The sequence below is a fragment of the Drosophila ficusphila genome, unplaced genomic scaffold, assembly GCF_018152265.1.
Source record: "Drosophila ficusphila isolate 14025-0441.05 unplaced genomic scaffold, ASM1815226v1 contig_607, whole genome shotgun sequence".
Classification (NCBI taxonomy): Eukaryota; Metazoa; Arthropoda; class Insecta; order Diptera; family Drosophilidae; genus Drosophila; species Drosophila ficusphila.
This window is the reverse complement of record NW_025064537.1, coordinates 1,421,522-1,443,414: the sequence shown is the minus strand read 5'-3', so window position 1 is coordinate 1,443,414 and position 21,893 is coordinate 1,421,522. Positions and strand designations below refer to the sequence as shown.

Below are 21,893 nucleotides of genomic sequence, written 5' to 3'. Positions count from 1 at the left end.
GTTTCACTATAATTTTCTTTGGTACTCACATAAATTCTGTAGACTGTCCTGTGTGAATCCATATTCATGCTTTGGAATCCTAGAAATAAAAACCATTAATATGAGAGGTAATGAAGCAGATATAAAAATATCTAATTCTACTTTAAAGTACTGAATATAAAAACCATAAATATAAGAGGTAAGACATAGAAATAAAAATACGACGGCACACAATCTTCACCTTTAATCCGGCGCAACTTCCGTCTTTCTGGGAATCTAAAATCTGTTTCTCCCATAGAAAGGGTTAAAACCTGAGCACCTCGGTGATTCTGTCCCACGTTGGTTAACTCGTTGCCCCCAGCCAGTTCACCTGCTTGGCCAACTGCGGTTGATAAGGTGGCTTTGATCTATCCCACGATTTAATCAAAAACGCAAATTTCGTTTGCTTCTCTTCTTCTTCTGCGGCGGGCTAAATCGCGGAAGTCGCTTCTGCGCTATAGACATGAATATATATATATATATATTTGGCTGGCCCCCTTCAGTTTTTATTCATTGGGGGCATGCGTGGGAAATCCATGTTGCATGTTCAACGGATCCAACTGCGGTTGGCCGCATAATTTGCTGTGAAAATCATTTTGCGGCTGCGTGTTGCATAAAATTACAATTGAAATTTTTTCACTTCTTCTACACGGCATTTTCCTCCTTGTTTGCGGCGGGCATGGCCAATTAAAAATTATAATGGTGGCTAAACTAATTAGGTAGCGAGAGATTAAGAGCATTTCCACGCTCTACTTCAGAATTGCTAAGAGGAGGTATATATTATAATATTAATATGCTGAGAAAGATATGAACCTTCAGGTAAGTGAGAGATTTATACTGAATTTATATGCATTTTCATGTAAGATTTCCCTTCATATATTAATTTATATTTGGTAATCGAGAAACCAAGTTGAAAAGGAAGCAGATTTAGATAATAACCCCTGAGGGCGAGTAACCCCAAATTGACTTGTCGTTGGCCAAACAAATTGTAACGTCCAATTGCTCTGGACATCTGTGACCCCTGGGACCCTCATTATGGGGGCACTCTCGACTGGGACTGGGACTCCGCTCGGATCGCTGGGAAAACGTCGCCAGTCACGAAGAAAGCTCCGATTTCATTGCCCGTCTCGTTTCGTTTCATTTGGCTTAGCTTTTTTCCAACGTTTTTACGGGGTTTTTTTCTTTTTGTTTTAGGCCAATTTATGCAAATGCCAAATGCTGCTCCACTTGAGGTAATTGCCACTCGTTTTTTCGGCTCTCGACTTTTTTGTTTTTGGTCGGCCGCTTATCAGGCAACGGTAAATCAGTACGTCAGTGGCATAGACATGCCGCGCATGCGCCGTGAGGCGACAGCCATCAATCAAATCGAGTGGCCCGCAATCAAAATACGAGAAACAAACTCGAAGCGAAACAGTTAAAAATCAACAGCAGCTGCCTGTGTTTCCAATTTTCCTCATGCCTCTTATTTTTTTTATTTATTTATTTGTCTTTTTTTTTGTGTTTGTTTTGTGGGCAATCGCGTGTGTCTTTGTGGCCGATCTCAAACATGATTTTTAACGACAAATTTACGCGCTTAATCTCGACAACAAAATATGCAAATGTGAGCGGGACGCGGCCAAAAGGAGCGGCTTGATAATAAAAAAAAAAACCAGAGGACGAACTTGGTGTTGGCCTTTACGACTCGCCGTGTTCATTAGCGCCAACACTTGAGTGGCAACGACGGCCAGCAAGAGTCTTTAGTGCTTTAAGTGCGTTCCATTAATTGAAATGGTCAATTTGTTGCCAGCGATAAGAGAGGAAGTTGCAGAGAAATAAAAGGAAAAAGAAGCTGTTCATCGCAGATTGCGATACTGTTGGCTGCAGTCGCAGATTTTATTGCATTGATATTGCCACAACGATTTCGAGTTCTGTGCTCTGAGCTCTGATCGACTGGGGGATCAAGTTGCCCTAGATGGCCAGCCATCCGGAGGAGTTTGATAGTTCTGCTGTTCCCGGTGGCGCCACCAGACTCCATTCATCAGCCAGCTGCGACAGCAGGCCATCGCGAGACTTTGCCACATGCATATTTATGGAGTGCCAGCAAGACGAATAGGTGCCACTCTACTTGCTAATAAAACTCATAACTCACAATAAATATTAAGTGCAATATTTCCATATTTCAATAATAACGGTTGTAAAATAATCTGCATCATGCGAATATTCATAGGTCCAATAAAAATATTTTATGATCTGTAGTTAAGAAACAGCTTATAAAATACCACTCCATATGAACATATTTATGTTATATAGTATGTATATAATCAGCAATCATTATTTATGTATATCAGTAAGAACATTATACGTTTATTCTTATTGAAATTCCGAAAACAATTTGGTAATCAAACTGGAAGCTATTTATTTTTACAGCTTTATTTTAGTATCAATTACGGATTGAAATATGACAACAATTTACGATATAGTGTCATAAGCTTACCAATTTGTTATCGTCTTTAAACCTCCTGCTGAACCAGTATTTCGAAGTTTAGATCAAGTTGAGGCTGTCAAAACAGTTTCAAGAGCAATTAATTTTGGTCAAAACCAAAGGCAAGCACAATGGCCAAATCACTGGGGCAGCAGATACAATCGAACTGAAATGGGTAATGCGACTCCCGCTTCCGTTAAAGCCACGTTACGAATCCCGTCGGCAAACGGAGGTAACCCTCGACAGAGCTTGTGACCCACTTGCGGAGACCACAAGTCATGGTCATGGCGACAAAACCTCTCCCAACGGTAAGCGGTCAACGGAAACCCCTTCCCCGCCCCCTTTCCCCCTTTCGCCAGCCGCCCCTTTTGGCCGTGGCTCTAACTGTTTATCTAGCGGATTGATTTTACTCTCCACGCGCAGATCTTTGGGAAATACTGCCAGTCAAACTCTTTCCTCCCACTTTTCTTTTCTTACGTTACTCCAAACAAAAAAAAAAAACAGACAGATAGACAGAAAATAAATGTATCTTTGGGATCTCCGGTTGTTCTAATTGTCCAAGATGACAATGCAGATTGGGAAGGGTAACGGTAACGGCACGCACACTGGATGCTCGCTCCAATCCAACCAGAACGAGACAGTCCGAACCGAGTCCAACTGGAAACCAATTGGCATTTCAATCACGCATCAATCTGGCACGTTTTTATGATGCAGATCACAAGGCGAAGCGAACGGGGCTAAAACAGCAACATTGGCCACATCATGATCATGTTTCTGGCTTTTATTTATTTTTCTTTTTTTCCTTAAGCTTTTTTCCTTACGTTACGAGGAAGACGAGCTGCAGCGCTCCTTTTTCAAAAAAAAAAAAAGAAATATGAAATTTTTATTGGTCGGTTAAGTTTTCGTTACATTTCGTGGATTGTTATAAATTTCATTGATAATTGCCATATATTGATGGCATGATTGTCTGATTGTTGCCGTTTCGTTTGCTTTGGTTTTGGCTTCTACGTGCGTGGCATACACTTTTATGCACTGCAAAAATTTCGTTTCTCATTTGCTGCTGATCTTTCCCCTCTCGGAGTTTCGTGCTCCGTAAAATTGTTTTCGACGAACAACGAAATTGTTGCACGAACCCGAAACGCAGGAGGCGGAGATATCAATATGGGGAATATGTAACGAGGATATCTGTATGCTCTTGCCACAAGCATTCCTTTGAATGTACGAAGGTATGTACATGTCGGTTCTTATTAGCCATATATAGGTCAGCAGCAGCCTCCGTTGCATGCCCCTTGATTGAGTTGCAAGATGTGAATTTCATCTGGCGGGTAATTCGCATTTTTATGATAAAATTAAGTCGGCTCTTGCAATTGCTGGGCCGCAAGTTGCAACTGCCGCACTAAATCTGCCATTCGATGTGGCAACTTTTCCATTTGATTTGCGAAATAAATCCTACATTTGCATTGGCATTTCTTCTCCTTTTACTCGACCATAAGCCAATAAAACACTGAACATTTCACTTCGCCATCGACTGGGCTTTTGGCCTTTTCTGTTTGCCAAATCCAAGGTTCCCATGCCTCTCCATTTCTTGTTAATCATTCTGTCTATCTTTCTGTGTCTGTTTGCCTCATAAATTCCGCTGCTGCTGATGCTGCAAAAAGAAAAAACTCCCATAGGGAGCAACTGTCAGGGGACAATGTTTGGAAAGTCGAGCTCCACAAAACTGGCCTCCGAAAATGGCTTAATAGTTAAATTTAATGCTCGGCCATAACTAAAAGCTCAGGCTCAAGACAAACTGCCGTTCAATATGCAAATGTGGCCAAAACGGAGAGCGGCAGTGGCTGCATCCGATTGGGATCCTCTGTTACCCCCTTTCGATTTTCCCCCACTTCGTTGGTTAAACAAGTCTCGTGTGCAGGTTCTTATCAGCCGACTGAGCCTGGCCTATCAAAAATAATTGACAACTAAATGGCCCATAGAAAAGTCAGCGGATGGCGTGAAAAAGAGGCATTCAATGAGGACGAGAAAATTGTCATTTGACAAAATCGTTAGCCCTGATAAGATACCACTCAACTCGGCTTTTTGTGTGGGTCTTTCTACGCTTTTTTCCTTTCTTGTTTTTTTTTTTTTTTATTTTAGTTGGTTACCTTTCTGTGTGGGTTGCGCTGCTCTCCCTGATTTGGACATAAGTGCTCGTTGCTGGGTGCTCGAATCTGGCTTACTCGACTTGAGGTTCGTCGAGTTCGTTGCCTGAGTCTTTTGTTTCGACGCATTTCGTTTTTCGTATTTCGTATTTCGTATTTCGTGTGCGCCGGGCCGTGATTCATTGACCAGGCTGAGAGAGTCGACTGGCACGACCACCGCAATTACATCCGGTAATTTAATGTAATTTTATATTTCATTTCAATCGCATGCGAGATACGGCGACTAAAAATAAAGGCAAACCTGATTCAACCTGATTCAACTCGCCCCTTGCCAGATTTTGTCAACATTCTCGACCAACGTGATTTTGTGAACTGGCATTAGCATTTAACTAATGGCCCAGACGTGCATCATCGGTTGATAAGACCTGATTTTTGAGGCTCTAACTAACTAACTGAACTCAACAGACCTTTTGAAGGCTTTTTTGGCGGCGGATTCGTTTGATAGCCCATGATTGATTACTCAATTTTCCTGTCAATCTGCCCGGCAACTCACAAATTTGTCAACACACTCAAGTTGGCTTACTTGGCTAGAAACACCAGCCACCAGTTGGTGGGATCTCGACCCTCGGAATCTTGGCTTATGATTGATTACAGTTCCAGGAAGTCGGAATGCCTAGACAATGCAAGCAAGAGGCCGAAAAAATATTTCATTAATTAGAATTTCGTTTGTTGGACCATTAACTGAGCCGAGATTAATAAGCGGCAATTAACCAAAGGAAAAATCCAAGCAAAACAACAAAAGAGCGGTCTCGAAAACCCCTTAAAAAAAATTTAAACTGTTAGAAAGAGGCGTTGCGCAACGGTTTAAAAACGCATTTGTGGCTATCTTTCGGTTTTGGCTTGCTGTTTTTTTTTTCGATTTTTTGGCTTGCTTTAATTATGCGCGGAGTTATTTCAGTTTTTCTCTACACTTTGATAAATTAGTCGCCGTCGTCGTCGAGTCTAAAGGTCATCACAGGTCGGGGTCTTTTTTGAGGGCTTTCGGTCTTGTGTCGTGTGGCTAATTAAGCCCCAGTTTAGTCCAAGTATCAACTTACCCGAACAGGAAGCGCTCACCGGTCATCCTTGGCCATTTCCAGTTCTAGCCAGCCGCTCGCCTCCCAACTGATTGACAAGACGAGTCCAAATTGTAACCGAGTCCATGGCATTTGTCTGCAAAGAGGCCGAGAGAATGGTAATTGACATAAGTATCAATGGATACAAGGCGAGGGTAGCTAGGTAAGTACTTGAAGTTTAACTAGTATGATATATTAACTTAATTTAAGTATTAATATAAAAAGAAATATCTATTGGGTTAAATGTAAAACCAGTAAAATAATTCATACCAATATAGATCATTACCAAAACAATATTAATATGAAATACCACTTAAATCCATTTTTATATAATAAAACAAGTTTTACTGCATATAATACAATATTTCTCACACAACCCTCGCATCCTATCCGCTTACAACCTACAGCTCATATAACGACAGGAAGCAGGAGCAACAAAAACTTGACTCAATAACTTGCATCAGTTGCATTACCCCTTTTTGCCCCACAGACCATAAGCGTAGCTCAAAAACTCTCCACAGGGATTGGGTCTCCACTAACTGCCTGCTTAACTGGAACTAAAAAGTAGTTAATTGGATAAAGAACTCCGACTATGCTTGTACAAAATAATATAGGATGTATAGATTTTATATTTATTAATTAGAAACTCATTAATTAAAAAATATCAAAAATAAATCCATGAAATTTAATTAAGTTCTTAACTTCTTCGACAATAGAAATTCTATGCTAAAAAGGTTTCTCTATAATAGTTCCTTAGGCTTATTAGTTTGAAGCAGTTCTATTTTTCGTATTCGTTATATCACACCACTTGAATATTAATTTATATATATATCTAAATAACAACCTATTTTCCAGTGCATATCTTGTAGGGAGGTGCAATTGACAATTGCTCTGCTACACTTCGCCTGGTTTGTCCACTGGAATGCAGTTGGCTTTCAGTTTTCAGTTAGCTGCTTGCAGCTGCGAAGTTGTGGCAGCCACATGGCAGTAATGAAATGTCTGGCATTTCGTCCGGATCAACCAGCTCCCAACTACCAACTTCCAAACACCCAACAGCCAACTTCCAGCAGCCAACTCCCAAGTTTCAACTGGTAATTCCCAAGTGGCGGTAGGTAAGTAAGTTGGCCACTCATTAAGTGCCATCTCCATGTCGCCAAAGGCGCCGCAATGCAAATGATAAACTGACAGCCTTATGACAGCATTAAGCAAATTGCTCATCGCTCGCCAGACGATCACCAGACATTTCGCCGAGATGCAGATGCAAATGGAGATGCAGATTCAGATGGAGATGGAGATGCAAGGCTGAATGGACTTAACGATTGGCTTAATAAAATGAAATATTAAATGCGATTAAAAACGCGACGACGACGACGACAACGAGCAGGAGCCACAAAACGAGAGCAAGGCGACGATGCAATAAATATATTGGAACAGGCCGGACAGCTACTGGGATACACCAGCAATCCAGCAATCCAGCAATCCACCGATTCCCCCTATACCACCATACTCGTATATATCCCCCACTTTTAACCAGCGATCCCCGACTCCAATTGGACATGATAAAAATGTGAAATGCATGCGTTCATTAAATTAATGCGCATGGGGCATGTGGAGCCGGGCAGATAATTAAATGCGTGTTTGTGGCATGGGCGCTGGGCATCGAGGTGCCCGTAATGACATTAAATATGTTTAAACATGCATAAATAAAACCAACGCGATGGGATGAGTCTCCCCCTTCATTGGACTTGCGGAACAACTTTACTTTGGCCTGATGTTTTAATCAGGGCGATTCTTAGCATAGAGAGCGCCTCGAACCTGACCCAATGGGCAGGCTTAGCTTGTTGCAACAACTGGTTAAATTAATGACGCAACATGAGCCGGGGAGACGGGGCAGCAGTTCTTACACACCGAATGCTGCTGCCTCGCCGAGATTTACGACGATTCAAATTGCCGGGCGATAAATTGTAAAGTTAATCGCTTGTCAAAGTTTTCGCGGTCGCATTTATCTTCGACTTCTGGCCGGTAGCAGCTGCATCGGAGGCATTAGATACCAGATAGAAGATAAAGATATGCCCGCGATTTATGTTCTACCCATGGAGCCGTATCAATGTTTAGGGTTATACACACTGCACTCTAGTAATTTGTTTTGACTACGAGCACATGAAGAACTAACAAACTTTGGCAAACCAAAGAGTTGTTAACTCGAAGTAAATGATAGTTATATTTTTTACGGGGTTATTAAGTTATGCGATATGCTGGTAATTCTGACAGTTTTAATTATTAATTTACAAAAGATTTTTGACAAGGCAGCTGTTTGGTTTGAATATCTAAAGAAACTAATAACACAAGATATGGGAGATAAAAATGTGGTGGCATTTTGGGGTTATACACATTGCACTTTAACAATTTGTTTTGGGTACACTATATTAAACCAAAGAACTACTAGCTCGAAATCAATAATTATTAATGGGTTATTAATTTATAGAAGTATGACTAATTTACTAAAAATATTTGGCAGAGCAACCGCTCACTTCAATTATGACAAAAATGTAATGTGGCTTTAATTACTTTTCTGTATAATAGACACATATTATTTCATTGAGTTCAAGGCTGATTAAACATTTATATTAACTTAGTTTCTCTATGTATTAAAGTAAAAAGTTAACAGCTTTTAAAGTACAACAAACCATTTCCCAGAAAAGTAGAACCGATTGACTCATCCGATTGCAATTTACTCGCTGATAAGACAGACTTGTGCAACTAACCGCGGCCTCAACTTCAACTCGGGCTGTCTTATCGGAGAAGTCGGAGTAATTACAGTTGTCGACTGCTACCGTTCCCGCTGATGGCCAATATTGTTACCTGTTTCTCTGGGCCCGCTCGATTGAGTCAGCGGAGCGCGACAACAATTGTCCATTTCATGAATTGAAAGCGCCGCAGTTGACTCGAGTTGTTCGCTGTTTGTCCATTGTTTGGATTTCCTTTGGGTGGTTTTCAATCGCGGAGCGGCGGGGTTGGGGGAGGGGGGTTGGAAATTGGTTTGGAAAATGTCATTCAAGTTGCCAGGCAAGTTGACAAATTTGTCAACTGATATGGAAGCGCACTGGCCGAACAACAGCCTCAATTCGAGTGGCTAAGCCAGTGTAAACATGTGTAGATTTATGGGTTAAGCTCGGTGATTGTTGTGCCAGCGGCTTTTGTTGGGTCTGCTGTTTTTCTTAAATGTTTTTCGTGTTTCTTGTCTTGCCCTGTTTGCATATGCATGAAAAAAGCGGCTCAATTTTGGTGGGGAGAGCGTGAAGTGCGTGAGTCACGAGTATCGAATTTTGGGCTAGGAAGTAAAGTAAAGAAAAGTATTGCCAGTGAACTGATTTTTGATTAGTCATTAGCATAACAACTTTACAGAAATACCTAAAACTGCTTAGGTACATAAAAGATATGACATATTTAAAAACAAAATCAATACATGATTCTTAAATCAAACAAATATGTTTTACTTAGAACAATCAATATTGGCTTTTAAGGATAAATTGTGTGTATATCATGGCTTTGGATTTTACCTATATAATTTCTGATTGAAATTTATTTTAGCTATACTCTTACTAATAGGTTCCCATTAATATTTATTTGCCTCGTTATCTTACTCCCCACTTTGTTCCCTTGGAAAACCTCATGTTTATTTGCGGTTTAGTTGAATTTATATAGCTCTGTTCGGCTGTGGGTCTATGGGGCATATCTTTATCTGTGCTACGTCTCAAGTTCAGTTCACACGCTTTCACTGGCCGGAGTGTCAATTTGAATTTTATGCCCCGCAACGCTTGATAGATAAGGCCAAAGCATCGAGCTCACATGCATAATTAGCAGGTTCGCCGGCGGGAACTGGAACTCGAGCTCCGAAGTTCGGCTTATCCAGTATCTGCTATATAAAAGTATAGCAGTGGGGTATAGCTATTGGATACTGGGTTATCTGGGGACCGCGTGGCTTCCGTGAAAAGGCCGCTTATTCGATTTGATGGCGGCATGCCCAACAAATTGCCGCTAATGAGCCGCACCAATGTTGCCCCCGTTTAATTAAAACCATAAACAGCCTCGGGTTGACTTACCTTCCAGTCGGCGGGGAGCTCTGAATTTCTGTAATTCTGTGCACTCCGGCATCGCGGTTCCGCTGAAAGGACTCCTGGGAATCGGAATCGGAATCGAACTTGGAATCGGACTCGGTATCGAAGTTGGAGTCGCAGTCGCTCTGCTGCCTTTGATGATGTTGTTATGGAGTGCCAGGAATTTCACTGCAAAGGAAATGCATTTTTTGTTTGATTAGGGTGTGTAATTAATAATGGTTACTAAATTATAGTTAAGCAATGTTTCATCACTAGAAAAAAACTAACAAAAAGAACTTTTAAATTGTTGGGGTACCTTATTAATAAATAATAATAATTTAGGTGCTTTCGGATAACATTTTTGCATTACAAACGATTGTTGAAAGTGTGTTTGCAAATTACAAAGATAAATATTCCTCTACTTATGAAATTATAAGGCAACCTTCCTATAAAATAAATCTACAAAATGTATTTCCCCCTTCACTTTAACTTATCAATCATGACCAGCAAAAATAATGAAATACCTATCCCACGAAACTGCAAATTTATTTCCTCTTTATCAACTTGACGCCCGGGGAGTTGCCAAATATTATATTATATTTGCCCACTAAATCTTATCGAACGCCAATGGCCGGCAACAAATTTGCGTTGCATTTGCCGCAGGTTCAAATAAATGTCACTTCCCGGCAAAATGCCAAAGGCAATCCCAGCAGGGGCTTGTCAACAGCTTTTTGCTTTCGGCCGTGGCAACTGGAAAACTGGCAACTGGCAACTGGCAACAGCCAACAATGAGTCGTAAATCAAGGAAAGGTGTTTTTTCGCCTTTTTCCCCATGAAGTTCTAGGCGGGCGGCTGGCTGGCTCATAAAACATTGAGAATTATGATTTAACGCAAATTTTTGTAATTAATCTTGACAAATAAAGCGGCCTGCGGGCGAGCAGTCGCCAAGTTGTTGCTTGCTGGTTGCTGGTTGTTCGATGTTGGTTGCAAGTGGCAAGTGGCATCTTCATCTTGTGGATGCTTGGCTCCTTTTCGGCCGCCTGGGCATAAATCTTTTCTCCACTTCTAGTCGGGTCTGGAGTGAAGTTTTTGAATCTCGGATCGCTGGGGATCGCTGGCGTTGGCTTGCAGCCTCTCGTCCGCGCATCGTCATCATCATCATCATTATCCTTCATTACGGCCCAGAGAAGAACCGGTTCTCTGGCTGTTTCTTTTTTGAGTTTGCAAAAATATTTCATAATTGTGCCAAGCTATGCAGTTTTTCTTTCCTTGCCTTCTTGTTTTTTTTGTTTTTTTGGTAAAATATGGCCTTTTAAGAGATGCACAAGAATGAGCAAAAAACAGAGAGAGAGAGCGAGGGAGAGTGAGAGAGAGAGAGGAAGAGTGGGGAAGAGAGGGGAATGGTGAGAGTGACCTTTTTGGAGACTTCATCTCGAGCGGGAACTCAACTCAATCTTAATTACATGTTTGCGCTGAGCTCACGACAAGCCCGTTGACGACCAGTAGCAATTATTGCCTGCAACTCAACACTCATCATTCACACACAGAACAACAACAACAATAATAACAACAACTACTACAACATCATCAGAAGTCGAGAAACTATAGTGCCTGGGATGATATACGAGCGTATTGCGTATACGCCACCTGGGACAGACTTTTACCAAAGGCAACTAATTGCGGCAGGGAGGGAAAAAAAAGAACCCGAAGCTGTCATTAAATCGACTGCAACATCATAATCCCTCCTCAAATCACTGCCACTTCCTACTCCCTCTAACCGCCTTTTATTTCAGATTTTTTACTATCTTTTCTTCTAATCAGATTCGTTGGATTTCTGATTTTATGCCTCTTCATGTCGGCTACCATTTTTACTGGATTTTTTTTCATCGATTTTTTTCATGATATTTATGATTTGTTTGTTGGCACGATGCGTCAACTTTGGGCGCGAGCTCTGCTTGATTTTCGTTTCGTTTCTTTATTTTTTGTTTTTTTTTTTTTTTGGCCAGTACTTTTCTTGTTTTGTCAGCAAAGTAAATAAATGAAATAAAAAACGTGACTGTTACGAAAAAGTCGTGTATGTGATTTTTGTTGTGTCTGTTATAGAGTTGATTTTTTTGAATTTTTGTTGTGGTTGTTTTTTTGCCTGCTGCCTCTTTCTGGTTTCAAGTAGTTGACAGTGAGAGAGCTGCCATATAGCCATATAGCCATATAGCCTTATAGCCACATTGTATAGTCATGCGAACAATGCGCACAATTTTCAATGCGTTGGCCAAGCTGCTTGGCACGGTTAGGGCCATTGTCTGTCTGACTGGCTCTAATTTTTTTTTTTTTTTTTTCGTACCCATCTAGCCTTTCTGTATCTGCTAACTGCTATTTTGAGCCGTGTGTCGTGTCGGATTTGTTGAAATTTTTATTAATTACCAAGGCACACCGGCCGTCATCCCGCGTTTTGGCCATTCTGATCTTCATTAGCGACTCAACAAAGCTGATGAGCAGCTTACGGCCCACAGAGCCCTCAAGGTGTGGAAATACAACATAATATATAGATACGTATTCTGGGATATAGCCCAAAACAAAGACAACTCTCGATTCTTACGTGGAGTTACGTGTTGGCTGGCACGATCTTCGCAAGTTAATCGAAACCGAAACGGAACTCGCCGCTCACCGGCGTTCTAATCGCATCGATTTATTCGTCTCGCAAAACGTTTCAGCCATCAGTGTGGCTTTCATGGTTTGGGCCACTTTTATCTAACAGATCTGCCGTTCTCCCAGGCACAATAGTTCAATTTGCTCAGTTTGGTTGGCCAACTTGGAACATTCTCTTTTGTTTTAGTGCACAGCTTAAAGTATTTCACCATTTGATCTTTGCCCCCTGAACTTGGGTTGCTATAAAAGTTTCTGAAATGTTTTTAACTTATTTGTTTATTTATATTTTGATATAAATGAATATATATTTTATAATTAATGTGTTTATTATAAATATTTTGTATTGGGCCGAGAGAAAATACACAATTTCCTTTTATTGTTGTTTAATCAAATTACTCTTCTTAAAAAAGAATTTGTCTAAAATTTAGTATTATTTCTATATTTAATGTAAGACATTATTCATTATTTTTTTTAATTTTTCTGAGATTTATGCATTTATCCCAAAAATGTATTGTAACAAATGTAATACTGTTAATAAGAACCCCTTTAGGTGTTCATAGATCTTCTCGAAACCCCAACCCACTTATCATTGTTTTAAATCCCTTACCATATAAAGTTCCCTTTGATTACCAACCGATTTCTAGGCAAACTCCGGCCACAAGAAACCATTTCACCTCCTCAGAGGGCAATTGTGGGGCTGAAGATCGGCTTCTGCGCGGTGGAGATCGCTGACTCCCCATCGGCGGACCAGTCCGCGAATGGTTACTCCACTGGTTACTCCTCCACAGCCATCCACAGCGATCCATGGCAATGAGGGGGTTCGTTGTTCGGCCCCTCGAAATTTGAGGCCGCCCATGTCCATATTTAGACAGCGCACAACAACCCAGCGATCGCGACTAGCCTGGATTTTGTGGTTTTCGGATCTCTTGCGTGGGTGCAGCCCGAGTTCCTCGCAACAGCAAAAAAAAAAAACAACAGCACACAGAAAACCCAAACAGATGGAAGAAAAAAGGAGAGGAGAGAAAACATAGCAATTTATATTGGCTGGCTTTTAAGGCAGGGCCTTTAAGCCAGGCCAGCAAACCAACCGACCAACCGATCGACCAAAGATCGATCTCCAAGTGAACCTGTGCCTGTGCCTGTGCCCCTCTTCAAAGCCCGATAGTTAATCAATTAACTAACATAATTTCGTGCAAAACTAATTAACTACCTCGGTTGCGGACAAATGTTTGCTGTCAAGAGCGTTTAGTGTCATTCATTTTGCGGCCAAGCGGCGCCCACTTGCCAGCAAACTAGTTTCCACCTCTTACAACGGTCGACTAAAAACCGATGGATGTTCAATGGGCCACGTTACTAAGCCGCCGATTTTAATTTGTTTGCATTTAATAAGTTTTCGTGTACTGCCCGCCCCAATAAAAAAAAAAAAAAAAGCGAGAAACACACTGCAATGAAACTTCCGCTTTTAGGGAGAAATCAAAAATCAATACATAATTCTTTTGACATGCCAATCGCACATTTGTGGCATGCAACCAGCAACAACAACATGTTTGCCCGACTCATTGAGATAAAAATGCAATGTGCCGAGATCCAGGAATCCGGGAATTCGGGGAGGCTGGCAACAAAACGACGACAAGGCAGCCAACACACACGGCACTCGCAGCAAATGTTGCAACTTGCAACCGTTCAGGCTGCACCTTCTGCCGCTCCAGCAACAACTAAACACAAAATACTATATATGAACAAAAAAAAAACCAAAAAGCAAAAACAAAAAACCTGACATCCCAACTTTGAGCCGGGCCAGGGAAAAAGTGAAATCTGCTAGAATTGATCTTGTGGGGAGTCGAAGTCGTCGTCGTTGGCTGTGGTTGCTCTGGCTGCTCCATCGCTCCACTCGACTGGGCACCCAGAAAACTGGTTTGCACAGCTGGCAGGGAAGTTGGCAACTTGGCCCAGCCAGGAACAGTGTCCCGGTGAAGGCCATAAAACCACTGGGGTAAAAGCCAACAGCCCGGGATTGTTAAAAAAATAAATTTTCACCACCATTGAAACCTATTTTATTGACGCTTTTGGAGGGCATAAGGAAGCTAAAATCAACTTGAAATAATTTATTTTTATTAAGTTACTACTTATGGCTTTTTTCTTAAATGTGTGATTTAAAAATAATAACCAAGCTGACTTAAAGAGGTTATAATTGTCAACAGTGCAAAGACCTAAATTCTAAGTGGTTCAATTTAAAAACAAAAACCTTGTTTTATTGTTCTGCTCAATATCTTTGAAAAAAAGACCCCAATATTAGTTTTATGATCACTGTAAAAACAAATATATGTAAGCCCCTTTTCTTCACTTAAATTCCTATACCTTTTCAATTGTTGATCCCCATAATTGTGGGCATAAATCTGTTATAAGATCGTAATATCTGAGCACATTTAGGACCACTGTGGCGTGGCCTTTGCTGTTCTGGCCGAGGTCTCAGTTGCAGGTTCTCAGCCAGGGCCTTTCATTCGCTGTCAGCATCAATTGAGCCAGCTCCACACCGCAGAGCTCCCAAGAACCCCCAAGATCCCCTGGCTTCCCCTTCGAGGTAACCATTCAGGCCGAGATATATGAGCCAGAGCAATGTGTGTTGTGACTGCTGCCCGCTGTGCACCTGTGCCCGTAGATGAGCATGTGGATGTGGAGGAGCCTCGACTTGGACGTAGACTTGGATGTGGATGTGGATGGAGATGAAGATGAGCCCAGGCAAAGGTGAGGCCAAAAGCTGGGGAGATGAGCAGGCGAAATGGACTTTTAAATGTTGCCATTTGTTGCGTGAAAACGCAACCGGTAGCCAAAAAACGTTCAGCATTGCGATTTCTTTGGGTTGAGGAGGGTTCGGGTTCGGGTTTAGGTTCGGGTTTGAGTTTCTGAGCCTGAACTTGGGCCTGGGATTGAAGCTCCTTTCAGCTATTAGGAGGCATTCTGCTCCTCATCCGCGTCGCATGCCCAACGGCGATCATTAACGCCAACGGTTTCTGCGGCGCTTTGAACAACATTTTACAACTTCGCCCGAAAAGCAAGCAGCAAGTAGCAAGTAGCAAGTAGCAAGCAGCAAGATCGCAACCACAGCAGCAGCAGCAGCTAAAAAAAGGTCAGCTACCGTCGGGGCCAAGTAAACAGATATATAAAAAAAAAGAAGTACAGAAAAAATAACATAAAATAAGACGGGGACAGCCGGAGAGATTGTCTGAGACGACGGGGCCATTCCAGGAAACCCAACCACTTTTTTAGAAGTGCCCAAGAAAACAGAAAACAGAACAAGTGACAAGCCACTTGAATGGGAACCTTTGGCCAGTCAGCCTAATAAAAATGTTGTAGCTGCTGTTGGCAACTCGAACTTCGCATTTGTGGACTTGGGGCGAACGGGGCAAGACTTAAGCGGAAGCAGTTCCAAACCATTCTGGTTTCTTTTCTTTTTTTTTTTGGCCACTTCCCAAAATCTCTGACGGGCGATTAGCTCGAAAATAATGATGTAAGCGAATGAAAGCTCGAATCTCACATTTGTCAACTGTCTACTTTTAAAAGAATATATATGGGAGATCGCTAAAAGTATCACATATAAATTGTTGCTTACAGTTTGAGGCTTGTATTTGCAATCATTCTGTATAAATAATGTAGGCGAATAAAAACATATATCTATAATTTGTAAATTGTTTAGGAAATATAAAGCAGACTCTGAAGTGCATTAGATAGGGTGTATATAGGATTTACATAATTTTCTTAATTTAACTATGTAATGAAAAAATAGAAGTTTAGAAAATAGTAATGTTATTTTTTGTTGCAGTAATTCGTTAAAGAATCTAAACGCTTTAAAGCTTGAATGTTTTGCACTCTAACTTTCATCTATTAAATATATTGTATTTCAAGATGATCCTAGAAAGTATCAAGGAAACACATGTTCTTCTATAAATCTCTGAGGCAACATTTATAGCCAGTGTTAAGTGCTACATTTTACTACTTAACTCAGCAGCCTCAAGTGGAATCTGTGTCAGCTATTTGAGCCCCATTTAGCATTTCACAGCCTTTTGCCAGTGCACTTAAAGGCAGAATCTATGTCGGATTTGCGAGCTGAGCGCTCTTGAGATGCGATCCTCGAGTTACCAGTGGATGTGGATGTGGCTGCCGTAAATGTGAAGTCGCCTGACCCGCTGGCAATTATCGCCGGCTGACAGGTGGCAAATTCTCACGGAGCATGGGACGTGAACCCTGAGAGCCTCTCACTACCAACTTGACTGCAATTAGACATGCGCAACTGCTGTTCGCTGTTCGCCGTTCTTGGCCGGGCCAAGAAGAGCACTCAGGGGTCAACAGACCTCCGGCAAACTGTCGGCCCTGACTGCCCTGATGGATTGCCAGGGACTCGAGAAGACTCGAAAGCCGAGTTAAAAGAACGAAGACTGAACACTGAACACTGAAGACTGAAGACTGCAGACTGAAGCCTGTAGACTGGAGAACGGTCTCCGTTTGCTCTCTTCTCTCTGGTGGTTTGGCACATCACACAAATCACGCACTTTTTATTTGCCCGAGCGGATGAGGCGGCCTTTTAAGGCTGCATCATGAGTTTGCAAATTGTTGCCGCTGCTGCCGGTTTCACTCGGTTTCCTGCTGCAGCTTTATGGCAATGGGTATTGGGTACTGGCCTACCTACTGATCGGTACTCGGTACTCAATACTCGGTACTCGGTACTCGATTCTCGATTCTCGGCACTGGTCGTGGCGATAGCTCTGGGTCATTTTCCGAGAGGATGCAGTCAAGGCGAATGCAACATGAAACCTCTGAGCACGAGGAGCATAAGGTGTCCCGGCGACAGCAAAGACTGTCGAATTGGGAAGGTGAATTGATCGACTTGGAAATGCTCTTACGAAGGTAATTATTTAGGGAAAAATAGTATACTCTTTATAGGAAATAAATTGAAAACTCAGTTTCAGACATAAACCAATAATTATATATAAAATATATTAAGCAAAGCAGGACTGAAACGAAATGTACTATTAATTCCATATTAAAATAAAATTACTTTTCCTAACTATAATATCCTTTTCTTCTTTGGTTTTGATATCTAATGTTATATCGTTTCCTACTTAAATCGCTTAGAAAGTACCAACATTTCATGGATTGATTGAAGTAAAGATAATAAGCATAACTCAAATAGAACTTTAAGTTATAGAAATTCTACAAAGGGGAGTATAACTCTGAATATTTAAATGAAGGTAAGTAATCACTAATCAGCGATTTCCGATATCATAACCCCACTTGAACTCGCCCGTTCAATAATAATATAATTCCCGCAACACTTCCAAGAAGTGTGCGATACAGATAAACTCAATCATATTCAGATTCAGAGGCGCACAATTAAGATTTCAATACAGGCGATGTACCCCATCATTATCTACCCTAACCGAAACCAGTTACTGCTCACTGCCAACTGCTCCTGTGGCATGCTGTAATTGATATTGCAACTGTATGTGTGTGCGAGTGTGTGTGTGTGCCTGTTGAGCGGGACAGATGGAGCCGGTGCGAGTGAGAGGGGTATGTAGTGGGTTCTTTCGCCAGCGATTCCCAGCGGGAAAGTGGGAAGGAGGTTTTTAGAGTACTTGAAAACCTGCTTCTTTTAGCAGGCGTAGGGGTAGGAGTAGAAAATTTCGGACCGCTAAATGGGGTGGGTTTCTGAATATGACCTTAAGTTACAACGAAGTTGTGACTAATTATTGTCTTTCTTCAGAATATGCACGGTCACATCAGTATCAAATGTCGTGCAAAATGTGTCAAAAGTGAAAAAAAGTTAAGTTTATTCTAAAAAACAAGATAAAGGTAAGTTATAACATAAATATTTTTGTTTGTATATCCTTATTTCAGCGTTACGGATATGGTGAACATAAGCATTTTTACGAAAACTAAATATTAGCCGCCAGAGGCGGTTGTCAAGTAAGTAAGCAAGTTTTTTATTTAAATTTATTTTTCAATTTCACAAGAACAAACAAATGTTTCTTTTCATAACATTTGTAATAGATTCGACATCAAAGATTCTGGCCCATATGTCAATATTAATGGCAAATCTGAACGTGCGCAAGCGGACATTTCGATTTCGTCATTTGAAGAACTCGGCCACTTGGACTCCGATGCCGAAGCCAATCCAGAAGCATTTGTAAGTACTCACTACATTTTTAATAAATTTCAATAGCCATGCTTGTTACTATGTAATTACATTTTTTTTTAATTCATATAATAATTTCTCCAACATACTGTATGGTAAGTATACTTGTTTTTCTAAATTTCTCTATTTTTCCCAATACTTTTTAAATATTTTTTGATTTGTATTAATATGTTATATATTAATATATTATGGTTTTTATTTTCAGAGTCACTCAGAATTGACAATTACAGTCTTCGCCAATATCAAGATGATCTGCGTTCATCGTTCACTGAGGCAAAAAAATATAATATACAAAAATACTTATGACAAAGGTCCTTGGACTGTATATAGATTAATAAATGCATATACCAAATTAAAAAGTATTGTTTTTTACATGTGGAAATTCTGTAAAGCAGGAAGGCCAAAACCCAGTGGATTTTGGCCTGCATTCAGCAGCCGTAGGTCCACTGGATTTTGCCCTGCTTTCAGCAGCCAGAGCATCCACAGGATTTTGCCCTGCATTCAGCAGCTGTAGGTCCACTGGATTTTTCCCTTTACCCCTTCATTTTTGTGTCACCCCCGTGTATTTTGAAAGGAGAGACGGCAAAAATGTAAGGGGTAAAGGGGTTTTTCCACATTCCGCTTGTATGAAGAAAGCACAGGAAAATAGTATATTTTCCACACCTTTTTTCCCGCTGGGTTCTTCCCGTCTTCTTCTTCGATGTGAGGCTGCCACAGCGACTGACTGCGACTCACACGTGTTGCTAATGAGACATAACTCAGGCATCAGGCAACAGGCATCAAGATCGGCTTTAACGCGACGAAGCTCGGTGGCTCTGATAACCTAATAAAGTCATAGCAATTAAAGCGCTCGGAAATATACACACATCCACTCACTCACTCCCTCCCGAAGCCCCGAGTGTCCGTACAACTTGTTTGGCAATATATAACTCTGGCCCCGAAACAACAGCCGCTCGCAGACACTCGAAATATTATAAAACACAAAATAAAAGTTGCCCAAAAATGATGTCACTCGATGGCCCAAAACTCGAACTCGCAATTATAGCCAACACTCTGAGCACTGAGCTCACTGAGGTTGCCTTTTATTATATCATTTTTGTTGCTTATAAAAAACATTTTCGTTCCTTTTTCTTTAGGTTTTTTAGGTTTTCGGTTTTCGGTTTTTTTTTTTGTTTTCCGAGAGTGCTTTTGTAATATATTTTTGTGGGCCGCTTTGCCTTTTGTGAGTGAGTGTTGCTATGTGTGTGTGTGGGATCTCGACTTCTTTTTGGGGGTTTTGAAAAATCATTATTTTAATCGTTTATTGACTTGTTTAAAGCGCCGCTAAATGTTTTCCATGCCATTCGAATGCTATGCTACAAATTATGTGAAATGATTGAGCACAAAACCCAGGGATTTTTTCCCCTCTCTTTCTGTTTTCGGTTCTTTGCCAGTTTTGACAGCTCGAATTATGGCCAGAAAATTATTAGCGTTTTGGAAAGCTTTGATTGTGAGATACGAGAAGAAATGGGGACTCTAAAAATGGAGTTTGACATTTAAGATATGTCTTCAAGAAGAGGTTTAGGGTTTTGTAGGGCATAACCCCTATTACAAAGCTGATTGTAAGGTGTAAAATGTTTTAGAAAAGATAACAATGTTATAACAAATCTTTCTAGCCCTTTATCTGGCTCCATCACAAAAAATCTAATCTCAAATAATTCTCATAAAAGATTAGACTGCCATTTTATAAGCCAGAAAAACCCAGACCTTCCTCTCCCATATAAAACCCATTTATTGCCAAGGCGAACTTTCGAAACCATTCATCCAGAGCAGGCCAATGAATGGAATCGACTGTGGCCAGATCAATTAGTTTTCAATTTTTCCCAACGAACAATCGCCTTCAATAGATTTTCTTCGCTCGGACCGGAGATCCATTAGGTTTTCCAGCCTGGAGCTCAGAGCCGGTGATTAATGATGATGCACCCAATAATCATAAAAACAAAAACCGCACCAGAGAGAAACAAAAAAACTCTCCACCTAGATGTATAAAAATTTTGTTAATTTTGAACTCACCTGCCCTTTTACAGGCCAAGGACATGGCAGCAGCCTCGTCTCGTTTTTTGTGGCGTTTTTTTTTTTTTACCCCGAGCATTTGTTGTAGTTGAAGTTGATGTAGTTTTTACGATCTTGGCTTTCGGGTGAAGGCGAGGTACATGCGGGCCTATCTACTCGCATACACGCGCTTCTATTAGACCTTTTGACTGTTGGCCACGCTAATTTGTGCCAGCTCCCCTCTCCTCTTTCATCTCTCGATCCGTTTTTTAGCTTTTCCTCCGCTTTTTTTCGGTTTTTTTTTCGTTGGTTTGGTTGAAATTTGCAAGTGCTTACTAATAGAACGTTTTGAGTTGTGTTAATGAATTCGAGAGTTTTATTGACACTTTGCCGCTGACTCGTTTTTTGTTTTACTTGGGTTATTGTCTTTACTGTTTTTTTTCGTTCGTTCGTTCGCCTGTTTTTGCCGTTTTATGGGTGTGTGTGTGAGTGTGTTTTTAGTTAGTAGATTTAACGCCACGTTAGTGGTTTTGTTGGCTCCGTAGCATTATCAGTTTATCTAACACTTCTGCTGATAGGGTTTCCAGCTGCTTTCCAGGTGTGCGGTGTTCAGTTGTTCGGTGTGTGCGCGTCGCTGGCTGACGGTGCACTGATCGGATCGCCACAAACGTGGCCAACACGACAGGTAGGTTGGTTGGTTGGTTGGTAGGTAGGTTGATAGCTTGCTAGGTAGTTGGCTAGCTAGGCAGGTAGGTGCCTCTTGGCCTCTCCGTACGGAGTGACTGGGCAGCGCGGTTAAAAACTCTTCTCTAACTGACTTTCTGAGCTCGTTCGCCTCTGCGTTCCACTTTGCGACTTGCCAGCAATCGACGAAGACACGGGGTTTTTGTAACCTCGCGGCGGTTCGAACTCTCCAAAATTACGACACGCCAGCCGTCCCGCTCGCACCTGTGCGAACCAGCGAACCGTATTAGCACAGGTGTAATTACCTGCCGCAGCGGGATACGTCCGTCTCGCTCGTTCGCTCTCTGCGGCTCGCTCTCTTCAGCTGCCCTTCTTCTCGCCTGCTCGCACCTAAGAGAGCCGCGCTCTTCGATCGCAATGATCATTAGGCCGCTGAGTCACCTGGAAATAAGCCGTTCTTAGGTCGGCTCTTCCGATTTACATCGCGTTGCAAACAGGAAAGGCATAATG

At 41.4% G+C, this 21,893-nt stretch overlaps 1 long non-coding RNA gene across 1 annotated transcript; it reads right to left on the bottom strand.

Annotated features, from left to right (window-relative positions):
• Nucleotides 1-782: 782 nt before the first annotated feature.
• LOC108093495 lies at nt 783-21,544 on the bottom strand. Its single transcript, XR_001771498.2, has 3 exons — nt 20,721-21,544; nt 9,839-10,021; nt 783-5,832 (listed from the first exon to the last, which is right to left on the bottom strand). It is a non-coding gene; the product is annotated as an uncharacterized LOC108093495 (long non-coding RNA).
• Nucleotides 21,545-21,893: the final 349 nt, after the last annotated feature.